This window comes from Microtus ochrogaster, unplaced genomic scaffold, assembly GCF_000317375.1.
Source record: "Microtus ochrogaster isolate Prairie Vole_2 unplaced genomic scaffold, MicOch1.0 UNK29, whole genome shotgun sequence".
NCBI lineage: Eukaryota > Metazoa > Chordata > Mammalia > Rodentia > Cricetidae > Microtus > Microtus ochrogaster.
The window spans coordinates 2106934-2119585 of NW_004949127.1; the positions used below are offsets into that span (position 1 = coordinate 2106934).

Here is a 12652-nt window from a genome sequence, read left to right on the forward strand (position 1 = left end):
TTCTTCTTCTTCTTCTCTCTCTCTCTCTCTCTCTCTCTCTCTCTCTCTCTCTCTCTCTCTCTCATTTCAGTTAGGGAAGTTTCCACTCATCTCTCCTCTGGCTCTGGGCAGTGAATCTTTTTCACCAACAGTGTCCACTCCAGATAAACTCATCAGATGTTCTTCGTGTCTGAGATATCAGTATTTATTTCTTGTATTTCCATTTGATTTTTCCTTGGCATTTCTTTCTCTGTGCCTGCATTATGAATCTGACCCCTTCATCATCCAGTTTTTTTGTTTTGTTTTGTTTTGTTTTATTTTTATTTTACAGACAGGGTTTCTCTGTGTAGGTTTCTCCAGGCTGTCCTGGAACTAGCTCTGAAACCAGATTGGCCTCAAACTGAGAGATTGCTTTGCTGGGATTAAAGGTGTGTGCCGCCACCACCCAGCTATCGTTCAGTTTTAAAAGGAGAACTCGTAATTACTAAGAGCATCATTGACACTTCTCATCTTGGTAGTCTCAATATTCCTTCCATCTTTGAGCCTGGTTCAGATGTTGCTTTTGTAGTTTGGACTGTGTCGTTTTGCTTTTTGTTTGTTCTTAATTTTTGTTGAGAGCAAGGCGTGATGTATGGAGCAAAAGAAACTGAGCTGAGCTAGATGGAAGTGTGGGCTTTGTATGTATCTGGATGGCAGGAATTGTGTGTGTGTGTGTGTGTGTGTGTGTGTGTGTGCGCGTGTGTGTATGTGTGTGTGTGTGCGCGCGCGCGCGCGTGCGCGCGCTTTGTTTTTTGTTTTCCTTCAAGTCTCCTTGAAGTTCTTGTTAAACCTCATTGTGTGGAAAGAAACTATCTTAGTCTCACGATTAGGTCTCAGAGTTTCAGGAAGCCTGCAAGGAGCGTTTCTCTTCTGCAGGTTGTTGGAGCATTGGTTTGTGGGGTGGGGACAAGAAAACAGCAAAGTAAACAGAATCTCCCTTCTACCTGTTCTGGCAAATCTGCACCTCTGGAGTGACCTCACAAGGATGGCTTCCTCCCCGCCCAGCAGTAGGAGGGGCTTTGCTCTGGTCTTCAAAGGAGAACAAGATAGAATTCCAAGAGGGTAGAACTCAAGGAAGGGGAACTCTAGAGGTGTGTTGGGGAATATTATTTTCAGGTGTATGACTTTTGTTTACGATGCACATGTTTAACTGTGAGACTGCTGCTGTCTGAAACACCTGATGGTCCTAATAAAGAGATGAATGGCCAATAGTGAGGCAGGAGCAAGGGTAGACGGGGCTGAATAGAAGGAGAAAAGTGAGAGAAGGCCATCAGGGTCCAGCCACCCGGCCACCCAGCCACCCAGCCACCCAGCCACCTGGCCACCCAGCCAGTCACAGAGGAAGAAAGAAAGGCATGCAGAAATAGAGAAAGACAAAAGCCCAGAGGCAAAAGGCAGTTGGGATAATTTAAGTTAAGTAAACAAGTTAGGAAACAAGCCCCACTAAGGCCTGGCATTCATAACTAAGAATAAGTCTCCGTGCGTGATTTACCTGGGAGCTGGGTGACAAGCCCCCCCCCCCCAAAGCCAGAACATCCCACAGCAGCGGTGGCTCAGCAGTTACAGCACTGAGTGCTCCCCATAGGATACAGGTTCAATTCCCAGTAACCACGTAGTGGCTTCCAGCTATCTGTGACTCCAGTCTCAGGGGATTCAACTCCCTCTTCCGGCCAGTGTGGATATCAGGCACACACATGGTATATAAACACATTAAAACAAAGCACTTTTACACATAAATAATCAATAAGGGGGCTGGAGAGATGGCTCAGCGGTTAAGAGCACTGACTGCTCTTCCAGAGGACCTGAGTTCAATTCCCAGCAACCACATGGCGGCTCACAACCACCTATAATGAGATCTGGTGCCCTCTTCTGGCCTTCAGGCAGGACACTATATAAATACATAAATCTTTAAAAACAAACAAAAAACAAAATAAATAATAAAATTAAAACAATAAACAAAAACCCTCAAGGAAGTATGAGGTCACCTCTAAGATTCAGCCAGGAGGGTTTTAACTCTGGCCAGCCTCATCACCTCACCTGCTGCCTGTGCACCTGGTGTGCTCTGCCTGTTTGTTCCCACTGACCCTCCAATCCTCAGGCGGAGACCATTCTGTTACTACAGTTCTTTGGCGGACCCAAAAACTGTTGCCTTTCAGTTTGCTAAGCCATTTTCTTGTTGCAAAGGTGGGTGTGGTGACTCCCAACACTTCACATGTCAGAGTGGGCCCTGACGTTTGGTATCTGTATTTTAAGTATTCTGTAGACAGTTTGCTTAGCTCTAAAATTTATAGTTAAGATAGGTTAGTTTGGCTATCAAATTGGTGGTCATTTTTACACTGTAAGCATTTGCACGCTCATTTTTACACTGTAAGCATTTACACACTCATTTTTGGCTCCTCAAAGAAGGGAACAGAATCAGTGCCTCCAGGAGGAATTTTCTTCCGGTCTTGTGCCCATGCGTGCCTGCTTGTTCTTAATATCCTTGGAATTCTATTCCTCTCTATTACTGGACATTCACCTTATTCTAGATCTTCATCACCTGGAATCTGGAACTTACCTCTTTCTCCTCCGTGGCCACCTTCCACCTGTCTTCAAGGAACTCTCTAAAAGCAAGCAAGATACTGTTCTGGCTAAGCACCTCGCTGAAGCCCACGCCTCTTACCTGGTACAATTGCTGAGACCCTTCCTCCTGATGCTGGAGAGATCGGCTGATTCCGCATCCTTACAGAGATGCCACACAGCCACAGAAGCCACTGTCCTGCCCTCTGTGGCTATGGTCTGTTCATTGCGCCACAGCGGCCTCAGCAGGGCTCAGATATGCTAGTTTACTTTTATTCTGGTGCCTAACGTAGAACATCTACAAAACAGATGTTCAATAAATAGTCGTTGGGGGAGAAAGGAAAGGGCTCTAGTATTAAGTCCCTAGAATGTAAACACCACTGTTCATCTAAACGTTTAATACAGTGATGTTCAGGGTAGTGTGAACCATCTACGTGTCAGTGACACAGCCTACAGCCACCCAACAGCGTCCCTTGCCCTGCTTGCCTGAGCAGGGGGACAGCCTGGATTGCCGACTAGGTGGGGGCTCGCCTTTTCTGTGTTAGGTCTGGAGCCCACCAGACAGAGGCTGGAGGAACCAGTGGGCGGGCAGATGGATCCAGTCGCTTCTCTCTGCTCTGCCTTGTGCATGTGATGTGATTAGCGCCTGAGTTCCTGCCTCGACTTCCCCCACATGAAGGGGTAACCTGAGATTGTAAGCCAAACCCTTTCATCTCTAAGTCAGTTTTTTGCACTTAACATAGTGATGCTATATTATAGACAACTTTAATGGTCTTTAAATCTGACTTGAGTGTGTACAGTGATTAAATAAATCCTAATTGTGCTATATTTGGGCATTTGATGATCTATCTTCTTGATTTTAATGAGTTTTCACGTTTGTTAGCCACAGGTGTTGATACACTAATCTCGGTCATGTCAACCTATGCATGGGAACTTGAGGTATACCTGTCTCCTCTAAGCAGCCTAGGGGAGCGCCTTGTCGGGAACTGTCTCCCAGAGGGCTGTGGCCTCATTTGATTGCTCTGGTACCTACTTGTAGTCTTTGTCCTGGGCCTAATGGTTCTGAGACATTACCTAATGGTACTGAGAGTGGGCACCTCCCAGCACTGCCCATCCCCCAGAAGCAGCTGTGGGAGAGGGGCTGGGAGAGGGGCAGATTGCAGAAAGCTGCAGATCCCAGCCAAGAGGGAGCCGGAAAGCTGTTGTGAGCGACCAGCTGCCGAGAAGCTGCAATGCTAAGAGGTGAGGGTCCTGGCACTCCAAGCCCGGAGCTTTAGCACTGAGGAACAAGGGTCACAACGCTATAAGCTCAGAGCCACTACTAACTCCTGTGTGCTGACTCACTGGTACAGCCCAGCGCTGCCACACTGGGTGCAGTCCGGACACGGGAGGCTTTAAGTTGCTGCCACCAAGGGAGTCACATTTTCCCTGTTTACGATTTCCATCTGAACAGCAAAAGAATTCTCAGCTGTGCGGGGTTGGGTTGCATAGAACTAACATACTCAGCAGTACGTGATACAGTTAATGGGGTCTGCTTGTTTTTATCCCACCATGACAGACTGCTGTTCCTCTTAGCCATGGGATTCCCGTAACTACGTAGGAGATCTCACAGTCATGTCTCAGTCTACTTCATGGGTAGATGTTACAGAGCTAACAGCCACCATCATCCTCAGCTAAGCTTGCCTGCTTGCAGCAGCTGGGCTCGTGGACTGTTGACATTCCTTCGTAGAGCAGGTGGGAAAGATCATTGGACACTCAACGGGGTTTCCAGCAACTCCTCTCTGCCATTTGTGTACAGTTCTGCCCTAATTGCACATAGTCTCCAGAGTACACACTGGAGACCAACAGAAGGGGCCATCAGTGCAGCCATCATCCACATGGAGCACAAGCCATGCTTCTTCTATGCTTTTTAATGTGTTTCCTTTTATTGAAAATAGATTCTTTTCTTATACAATATATCATGATTATATTCCCCTCCCCCCTCCCAGTTCTTGGTTATTCATGCAGTGTCAGGTATGGGTTCCTTTTCAATGGAGTGGGCCTTAAGTCAAATCAGGCGTTGGTTGGCTATTCCCACAAGTCCTATGCCACCATTGAACCCAAGCCTTCTAAGACCTGCTGCTTTGGGGTCTGCCACCCACGCTTCAGCCTCCTCATCCATGATCTACAAGCATGCCTAATATACTCATTCATTTCCCAGGGTGAACTTTGGTTTGTCCTGGGGACCAAGGAGGAGGGTAGGCTGTTATTTAGGTACCCAGGGGAGGGGTTTTGTGGCAATGGATGTGCCTATCTGACCCACTTCGAGTCTAGGGGGATGTGCACGGAAGTGTGTGGTATCCATCCAAGCCTTCCTGTAAGAAACTAACAGTTGTGTTTGTTGGTGAACTTCCACACATAGCTGGAACCTCTGTGGAATTAGAGTTCTCTCGCTCTGGACAATTATGTGAGAGAAACCAAATCACCATCTTTTGAATCACTTTCTTCTCGACTTTCTGTTACAGCAGCCGATCTAGGCCTTAACTAACGCCAAGGCACTACTAGGTTTATGGTAGCAAAAACCCCAAAATGCAAGGTCGGTGTGCTTCAGGCAAATTTTGTAAGATGGCAAAATAGTTGGTGAAACTGGTGCCTCAGATGGCTTAAAAGGCAGATCCCAGGCGCACCGTGTCCAGAGCTCTAAAAGAGGCTAAAAGGTGTTGACGTTTGGGCATTTGGTGACCCATGCTTTTTAGAACTGTGAGAAGGCCTTGGGAGGAAGCTAATCCACTCCCTGGTAGTTGCGGAAGGAAGTACGGTACAGCCAGGAAGCACATTCTCTGCCTATGTCTCACAATTAGTCTTAGTGTAAAATCTGATGATTTGTACCCTCCAAGTTCAGAAAGTCAACTATGCAGAATGCCCCCCCCCTTCAAAAATGCCTGAGGCTTTTAAATTAGGTGTTGGTAGCCTCCTAACCAAGGCCCAAGCAAAGATGAGGCCGGAGTTAGGGAAGGGCTCGTGGCTGATCACCAGGTAGCCACAAACATGTGTGTACAACCATAACTGAATGACAATGTCTCTGGTTGTGCTGGGGACCATGATGAGGGCACGGAAACTCCTGCTGGCCTACCCAACAAAGTCCTCAACATGACCAATCTCAATAAAGATAATTTCAGTCCCCGATTCCTGCCATAAAACCCATAGAAGAGGGCCAGATTGGCTCAGCGGTAAAGGTTAACTCCACAACCAGAAGGTCAAGACCCATAAAAGACCCTGGGTAAGACCACACCACAGCGTTCCCCCTTATAGGACCCTTCCTGTTTGGGGGAAATTCATTCACACTTTTCCTCAGGCTATGTTCATTCCCAGCAAATTTCAATCCTCTGGGCTCAGGACGGCTCTGGTGACCCTCAGACACACTGGCCTTGAGTCAAGCCTACCAAGAGCCCAGGCTCCTCGACTCCCACAACACCCACCTCAAGGTGTCTGCCATTTTTATTCTAACCAGTTATTTTTAAAGGCCTTAAAATAGACACAATTAAACAAGGAAGCAGCACTGAGGGCTGACTGCGTAAACACTATAATCAGAAGAGATTTCGACTTGGAACTGATACTGACTGGGTTGAACGCTAAAATTTTGATGGGATTGTATTTTCAACAAAACCACTAACCTGGCTTGAAAACACTATAATTTTTCAATTTCTGAAACAACCGCTAGGCCCCCAAACTTGATCAGAAACAAGCTACGAAATTTGTACAACCCCCACGGAAGGCCTCTGCAGTGCCAACTAGAGATGGAGTCTAGAAGTCAAGGTAAGAGGGAGAAGTTCCTAGAAGTCAAAGCCAAATGCTCAGAGGACAAGGCATAAGAGAGGCCTCTTCAGGGCTCCTGGACACAGGCTGAAATCCATCCACCATTTTTCAAGCCCTCAGAATCTCCTCTGGTTGTGTGTCCACCCTCCACCTCACACTCATCAAGTGCGCTCACAATTCCCCTCCCATTCCACATGAACACATACTTCTTGTTGGCCTTTTTAAATTATCCTATCTGTGATATTTTGAGAGGATGTATAATAAGGTATATGTTTGACATATCAAACATGGAGCTTCTAGCAAGTTTTATTTTTAATTGCTAAGTAGGGTAGGACTTCATCTCACAAAAAAAGAAACAAAAAGAAAAACATTGTCAAAAACTACCACCAAAGAATTCTAGGCACTTATCTAAGGAAAAATTCCTGAACCTTAGTACACATAACTTACAGCCTGTGCCATTTTGAGCTAATGTTGTTTGCACATGCACACACATGCGCTCAGGCACACTGCCCAGTTACCGTCATGTGATAACGCTACTTGTCTGGGGTAGATGGTTTGCCCCTGGAGAGCTTGTAATCTGGGCCAGGATCGCTGTGAACGCTGAAATAACCAATGCACAATGGCATAAAACACAGGAAGGTTGACCTCATACTTAGGCTGAGGTTATACCGTCGGTTGGGCAAGTCCTAAACGATCAAGCAAACCAGAAAGATAACGAAATCCATGACGATGCAGCCATGGTAAACATCCATGCATTCCTGGTGGTGTAGCATTATGATGAAGACGCATTCAACCCTTGAAACTGGGCCCTCGGCACACTTTAACGACTCCCGGAATCAAGTCTCCTACAACTCCGCGGCCTGCGGTGGTTTGGGGCCCGTCCATCCGCCTGGGGATTCCTTCTCTCATTGTTGCCAAGCTCATTTTAAAATGTCCCTGTCAGCTATCTCCATCTTCTCCCTCTACGAGGTTGGCGTCACTTTCCTGCTTCCCACGTACCTTAGCAGTACGTATCCACCACAATGCTGTTTTGGTTGCCTGCTTGATTAGCGGTGCTCAACAGTTTGAGAAGCTGTCCTACAATTACCCCCAGATAATCATGACAGCAGCAATTCTTTTCTTACTTCTGTGGGCTACCACGTTTAAATGTAACAGCACGGCCACCAGATGGCTTTGCACCATATGGACCTAGCCTATCCCTGTGAAGTCGTATGCCTAGTTAATCTACTCTGTTTATTGTTGATATATATTCTATAAAGACATATTGACTCCTACCCAGTGAGCACCATAATTACACTGAGGGTATAGTGTAGGCAGCCAAAGCTGTTTTGTCTTTTTTAAGTACAATTTACTAACTTTTTCTGTTTGCCATCAAAAGAAGATGAATGTCTTTCAGACTGTCGCACTCCACAGCTCCGGAGTACGGCACCCACATGTAATCTCCATCCTCGGGAGGCAGGAGCAGGGGTGCTGCTGTCTGAGGTTCCCCTGGGCTGCTTATGAGACTTGGTCTCCAAAAACAAGAGAGAGAGAGAGAGAGAGAGAGGAGAGAAAGGGAGGAAGTGAGAGACAGAGAGACAGAGAGGGAGGGAAAGAGAGAAAGAGAGAAACTATAGCAACACTCATTTCATCTAAGGATTTTAAATGCATTATTATTGGAAAAAAAAAACCCTGTGCCCTTTCATCTTATATACTATTTACTTTTAAGGCTTGTCAACACAAAAGAACACACTTAATGAGATGCGCTTTTAATTGAATACATTTTTGTCCATTATGGGCATGGCCCTTTGATACCATGTGTGTTTAAAATCCTCCATCCTACTAGAAATATCTTTCTTTTTTTCCAAATCAAGGGAATTATCTCTTCTCAGAAAAATATTCTTGTGCAGAGCAAAGCAATCATCTCATTAGCTAGAATGTGAAACGCGACAGATGACAGGACCAACAAGGAACAAACACACAGTCACCCAGGAAGAATGCGCTTGCGTGCGAGAGCTTATGCATCGCTGCTGTTTAAGAGACCCAGTTTGCGGAGCGGCAGAAGGCAACATCCGTGTGAAGTCTTTCCTGTTCGGGTGTGGGGAGGTGTGAGCTGGGCTCACAACTTTCCTCCTCGTAAGTCTTTATTAACATATTTCGTCCTGGGGAGAACAACCGTTTTCACTCGAACGCATCTCAACGACGGCCACTGCATCACCATTACAGCCACCAGCAAACGGATTCACTGCAGTCCGTCCAAAAGTTACAAAAGCTGTTTCTGAGTCCTTGTTTGTCCCCACCATTTTAGGATTACATCAGAACTCAAGTATGTGGGACTTGAACCGACTTCAAAGACCAAGCAGAGACTTCAGCGAGTTTAACGTTTTTCTTTTATTGGTTCGTGTTTTCCATTTGGCTCCCATATCCTGTTCTAGCTTGATGCTCCTTCTAAAATTTCCCCCACAAACCTTACAGTTTTGGGGGGTGAAACACACTGATTAATAATACCATTGTGGGGGCTGAGCATTTTAGCAGCCTATGCCTCCTGCTTGGAACAATTAGATGTCTGAATATCTGCTGTTTTTTTCTAACTATGTCTAGCATCATACTGAACATGGCAGAATGCATCTTACATGGAGGTCTAAATGCATCCAACCAAGAAACACTTGTGGGGTATGTTGACACTGTTATCTGTTGCCAATACAGTTAATCACCCAGTGCAAGCCTTTCAATGCAACAGAAATAGGAGATCTATGTTTTCCTAATTAGTTTGTCTCCCAGTAAAACAATAAAGTAAAAATAGACCATTTTTGTGACTTCTAAAAGTCCCAAATAGTGCATAAAACAATAGCAATATGGCTTTAAAAACCAGACAGTGGTACGCCTCCGCGGACCTTCGTGACAATACGCAGGAGTGGTAACTATAGGTTCAGACCTACATAGAAACCCTGAAGTTTACATCTGCAGTGGTTTTGCGGGCAGACACTATGTCTAGGAATAGCTCAGTAAATTTAGGTCGGTGGTGTGATACAGCCATCTTCTCAGTGAAGATGGAACGAACCGAAAAATTACCTGTGTCCCTCACCTGCCAAGCTTGTAGCAGATCCCTATGGTGCTAGGGTGTTCTGATGAATTCTAGGGTTCACGTCTCTGCACGCTGTCATGTTAATGTCAGCAGATGCCGACTCAGGGCATTTGTGCCACACGGTCAGCCCAGACATCAGTGGGTTTCAAACTGCGCAAAGGCCGTTTGGGTGGTTCTCCTAAATTCTGAAAACCGTGGATTACAGAGTGCAGCAGAGTTAAAGCCTTCAGAGCTCCTGGAATTTCAGTTGATAAAGAACTCAGTCTGCTGACCCGGAGCACAGTGTTTACGTGTCATTGGGCAAAGGGTCTCCCTTAGCTGGATTTCTACACGCTGTAGAAGATGGAAAAAGCACCTCGTAGGTCTGTGTTGTGGGCTCAGCAACCAGCACCCACCACCTCTTCGAAGCACTACTTGCCCACGCCCTCGCTATCTTAATTCTCAATTGTTTGAAAGTTGTACATGCGCTTTAAGACCTTCCAGGCATGCTGTAATTCCACCATATTTCCAAGAGTGTGGTGATTAACCATTAGGCAGCGAAAAGGTAATTTTAGTATATTAGGTATTAGGTACTCGTTATTAGTGTTTGACCAACACAGAAGAATGACATGTTTTCTTCAAAATAATTTCTTTTAAATCTTTGTTTGGTTTGGTTTTTCGAGACAGGGTTCCTCTGTGTAACAGCCCCAGCTGTCCTGGAACTAGCTCTTGTAAACCTTGACCTTGAACTCACAGAGACCCGCCCACCTCTGCCTCCTGAGTGCTGAGATCAAAGACGTGCTCCACCACTGGGCTTCAAAACAATGTTTTAAAGTACAGTGGAAAAGCCTATGTGTAACTCACTTATGTGTAACTCACTTAAGGCTATTGCTTTCATAATTTTAAAATATCTTTTCCAAGGTATCATGGTCTGGTTTTTCTAATATTTATTGAAAATTACTTAAAAAACTAAAATCTTAATTCAGCATTGTATTCCTTGACTCCTCCCCACCCCCGTGTGTGCTCATGTATGTTCATGTGCAGGTGTGTGCACACGTGTGTGTTCCCGTAGAGGCCAGAGCAGCGCAACATTTGCCTTCTGCTATTGTTCTCTGCCTTGTTTTCTTGAGCCGGGTCTCTCCCTGAGCTGGGAGCTCACCGTATTGCCTGTCTTACCTCCCAAAGCTGGGGTTACAGGTGTGCACAACCACGCCAGACTTTCACGTGGTGCCAGAGATGAAGACTCGGGTCCTTGTGATCCCGCTGAGCTATCAGCAACTCCTTCATGACTTCGTCCTGAGCACTCATCCATAGTTTTCAGGGCCTCTAACATGTGCTATTAACAACAATATTCTCATTTTACTAAGGGAGCTGAGGGAAAGGTCCAAAATGATGAAATTTGTTGGTTGTTCTTTTTTGTGGTCCCACACAGAGTGGCTGACGTAGCTGTGGTCAGAACTAATAACAGCTAGATTTATTTACTAAAGATGATGGCACTGATAATAATGGGCATTGATACCTTGACTGAATTGGGGTCATCTTGGAGATTGGTGAGTGTGTATGCACAGCTCTGGGAATGTCTGGGAATGTGGGAAACAGAGTAATATGGATGGAGACAGCTCGTTCATTCCCGGGTGCCCAGACCCGAATAATCACACAGAAACCATATTAATCACAGCACTGCTTGGCCTATTAGCTCAGACTTCTTATTAACTAACTCTTACATCTTAACCCCATTTTTATCAATCTGTGTATCACCACGAGGCTGTGACTTACCAGTAAGGTTCTGGCGTCTGTCTCCTCCGGCAGTTACATGGTATCTCCCTGGCTCCACCTTCTTTCTCCCGGCATTCAGTTTAGTTTTCCCTCCTAGCTCTATTCTGCCTTGCCATAGGCCATAGCAGCTTCTTTATTAACCAATGGTAATAAAACATATTCACAGCATACAGAGGGGAATCCCACATCAGAGTAAAATCTTTACAAGTGTTTGGGTTTCCTAAGATGCAATACTTGGCTTTAGATTTAAACATTAGTTCTTGACCTGAAGATACTGGCTGGGAAGACATGTTTTCTCTGTTAATATATTATTTAATAATACAATGCTTATGCGTGCAAATTTGTGAGGGGGGAAATAAGATCATTAAAATCAGTATCTAAAAAGAGTAGAAGGATATTGTTAGTTGATGGATCCAGAAACAATTGTAAAAAAAAAATGTATCATTTGAAAGTTAATTCAAAGATTTCAAACTCATTTAACACAGACAGGGTCAGTGTGACCTTTGTGATAAAGGGAAAGGCAGGTAAAAACAGATGTCCTAGTTGTCGTTCAGAAGCTGGTGAGATAAATGTAACTGTTAGGAATTTGGGTTTTGTTTTAAAGTTCACATTACCACTCTTTTATAATTTATTTTATTTTTTTTTTTTTTGTGCATTGGGGTGAGGGTGTGGGATCCCCTGGAACCGCAGTTAACAGTTGTGAGCTGCCATGTGATGTCACAGACTCACAGAAATGGATGAAGGTTAAGAACAGCTAGGAATGCACCCAAGTCTTCAGCCAAGCAGTGTCGTAATTAATATAGTTTCTGTGTGATTTTCGTGCCTGGGTGCCAGGGAATGAACGAGCAGTCTGTTTACAGCCACGTGGTTGCTGGGAATTGAACCCGGGTCCTCTGGAAGGGCAGCCAGTTCTCTTATCCTCTGACATCTCTCCAGTCCTAGAGTTTAAATTCTTTAAAATTAAAACAAATTCTTTTTCTGTGTATATGCGAGCACCTGCATGAATTTGTGCACCACGCGTGGGCTGCTGATGCTTTTATTTGCTACAGCTGATGCCTAGGGATGTAAGCGTTTCCTTAATGTCTTCCAGCCATTCTGCACTCCATATCTCAAATGCAAGTTTTTGTTAAAGTGTTTGATAGAAAGGGCTAACTTTCTTACATCTGTCTAAATGACTTAAAGATTTATTGTGTGTGTGTGTGTGTGTGTGTGTGTGTGTGTGTGTGTGTGTGTGTGTGTGTTTTGTCTACAGGAGCCAGAAGAGGACAGCAGATCCCCTGAAGGTGGAATTATCGCTAGTTGTAGCCGGTCCAGTGTGGATGCTGGGACCCAGGTTGGGGCAATCCGCAGAAGAAGCAGCAAGCGTTCTGAATCCCTGAGCCTTCTCTCCAGCCCCCACACAAACAACTTTAAAGGAATGTTTCAGTAATAGAACCTAGGATAGGCATGTCTGGTCTCACT

At 45.2% G+C, this 12652-nt stretch overlaps 1 protein-coding gene across 3 annotated transcripts in view; it reads left to right on the forward strand.

Annotated features, from left to right (window-relative positions):
- The window catches only part of Rgs22 (regulator of G protein signaling 22), a 101740-nt gene extending 99053 nt beyond the window's left edge, over positions 1 to 2687 (forward strand). For 2 of the 3 annotated variants that reach the window (XR_003378835.1, XR_003378836.1), the window contains exon 27: positions 2547 to 2614. The gene's annotated coding sequence lies outside the window, so the exon portion shown is untranslated. Of the gene's footprint in view, positions 1 to 2546 lie in introns of all 3 variants that reach the window. The other variant, XM_013354105.2, reaches the window with a different exon arrangement.
- Positions 2688 to 12652: the final 9965 nt, after the last annotated feature.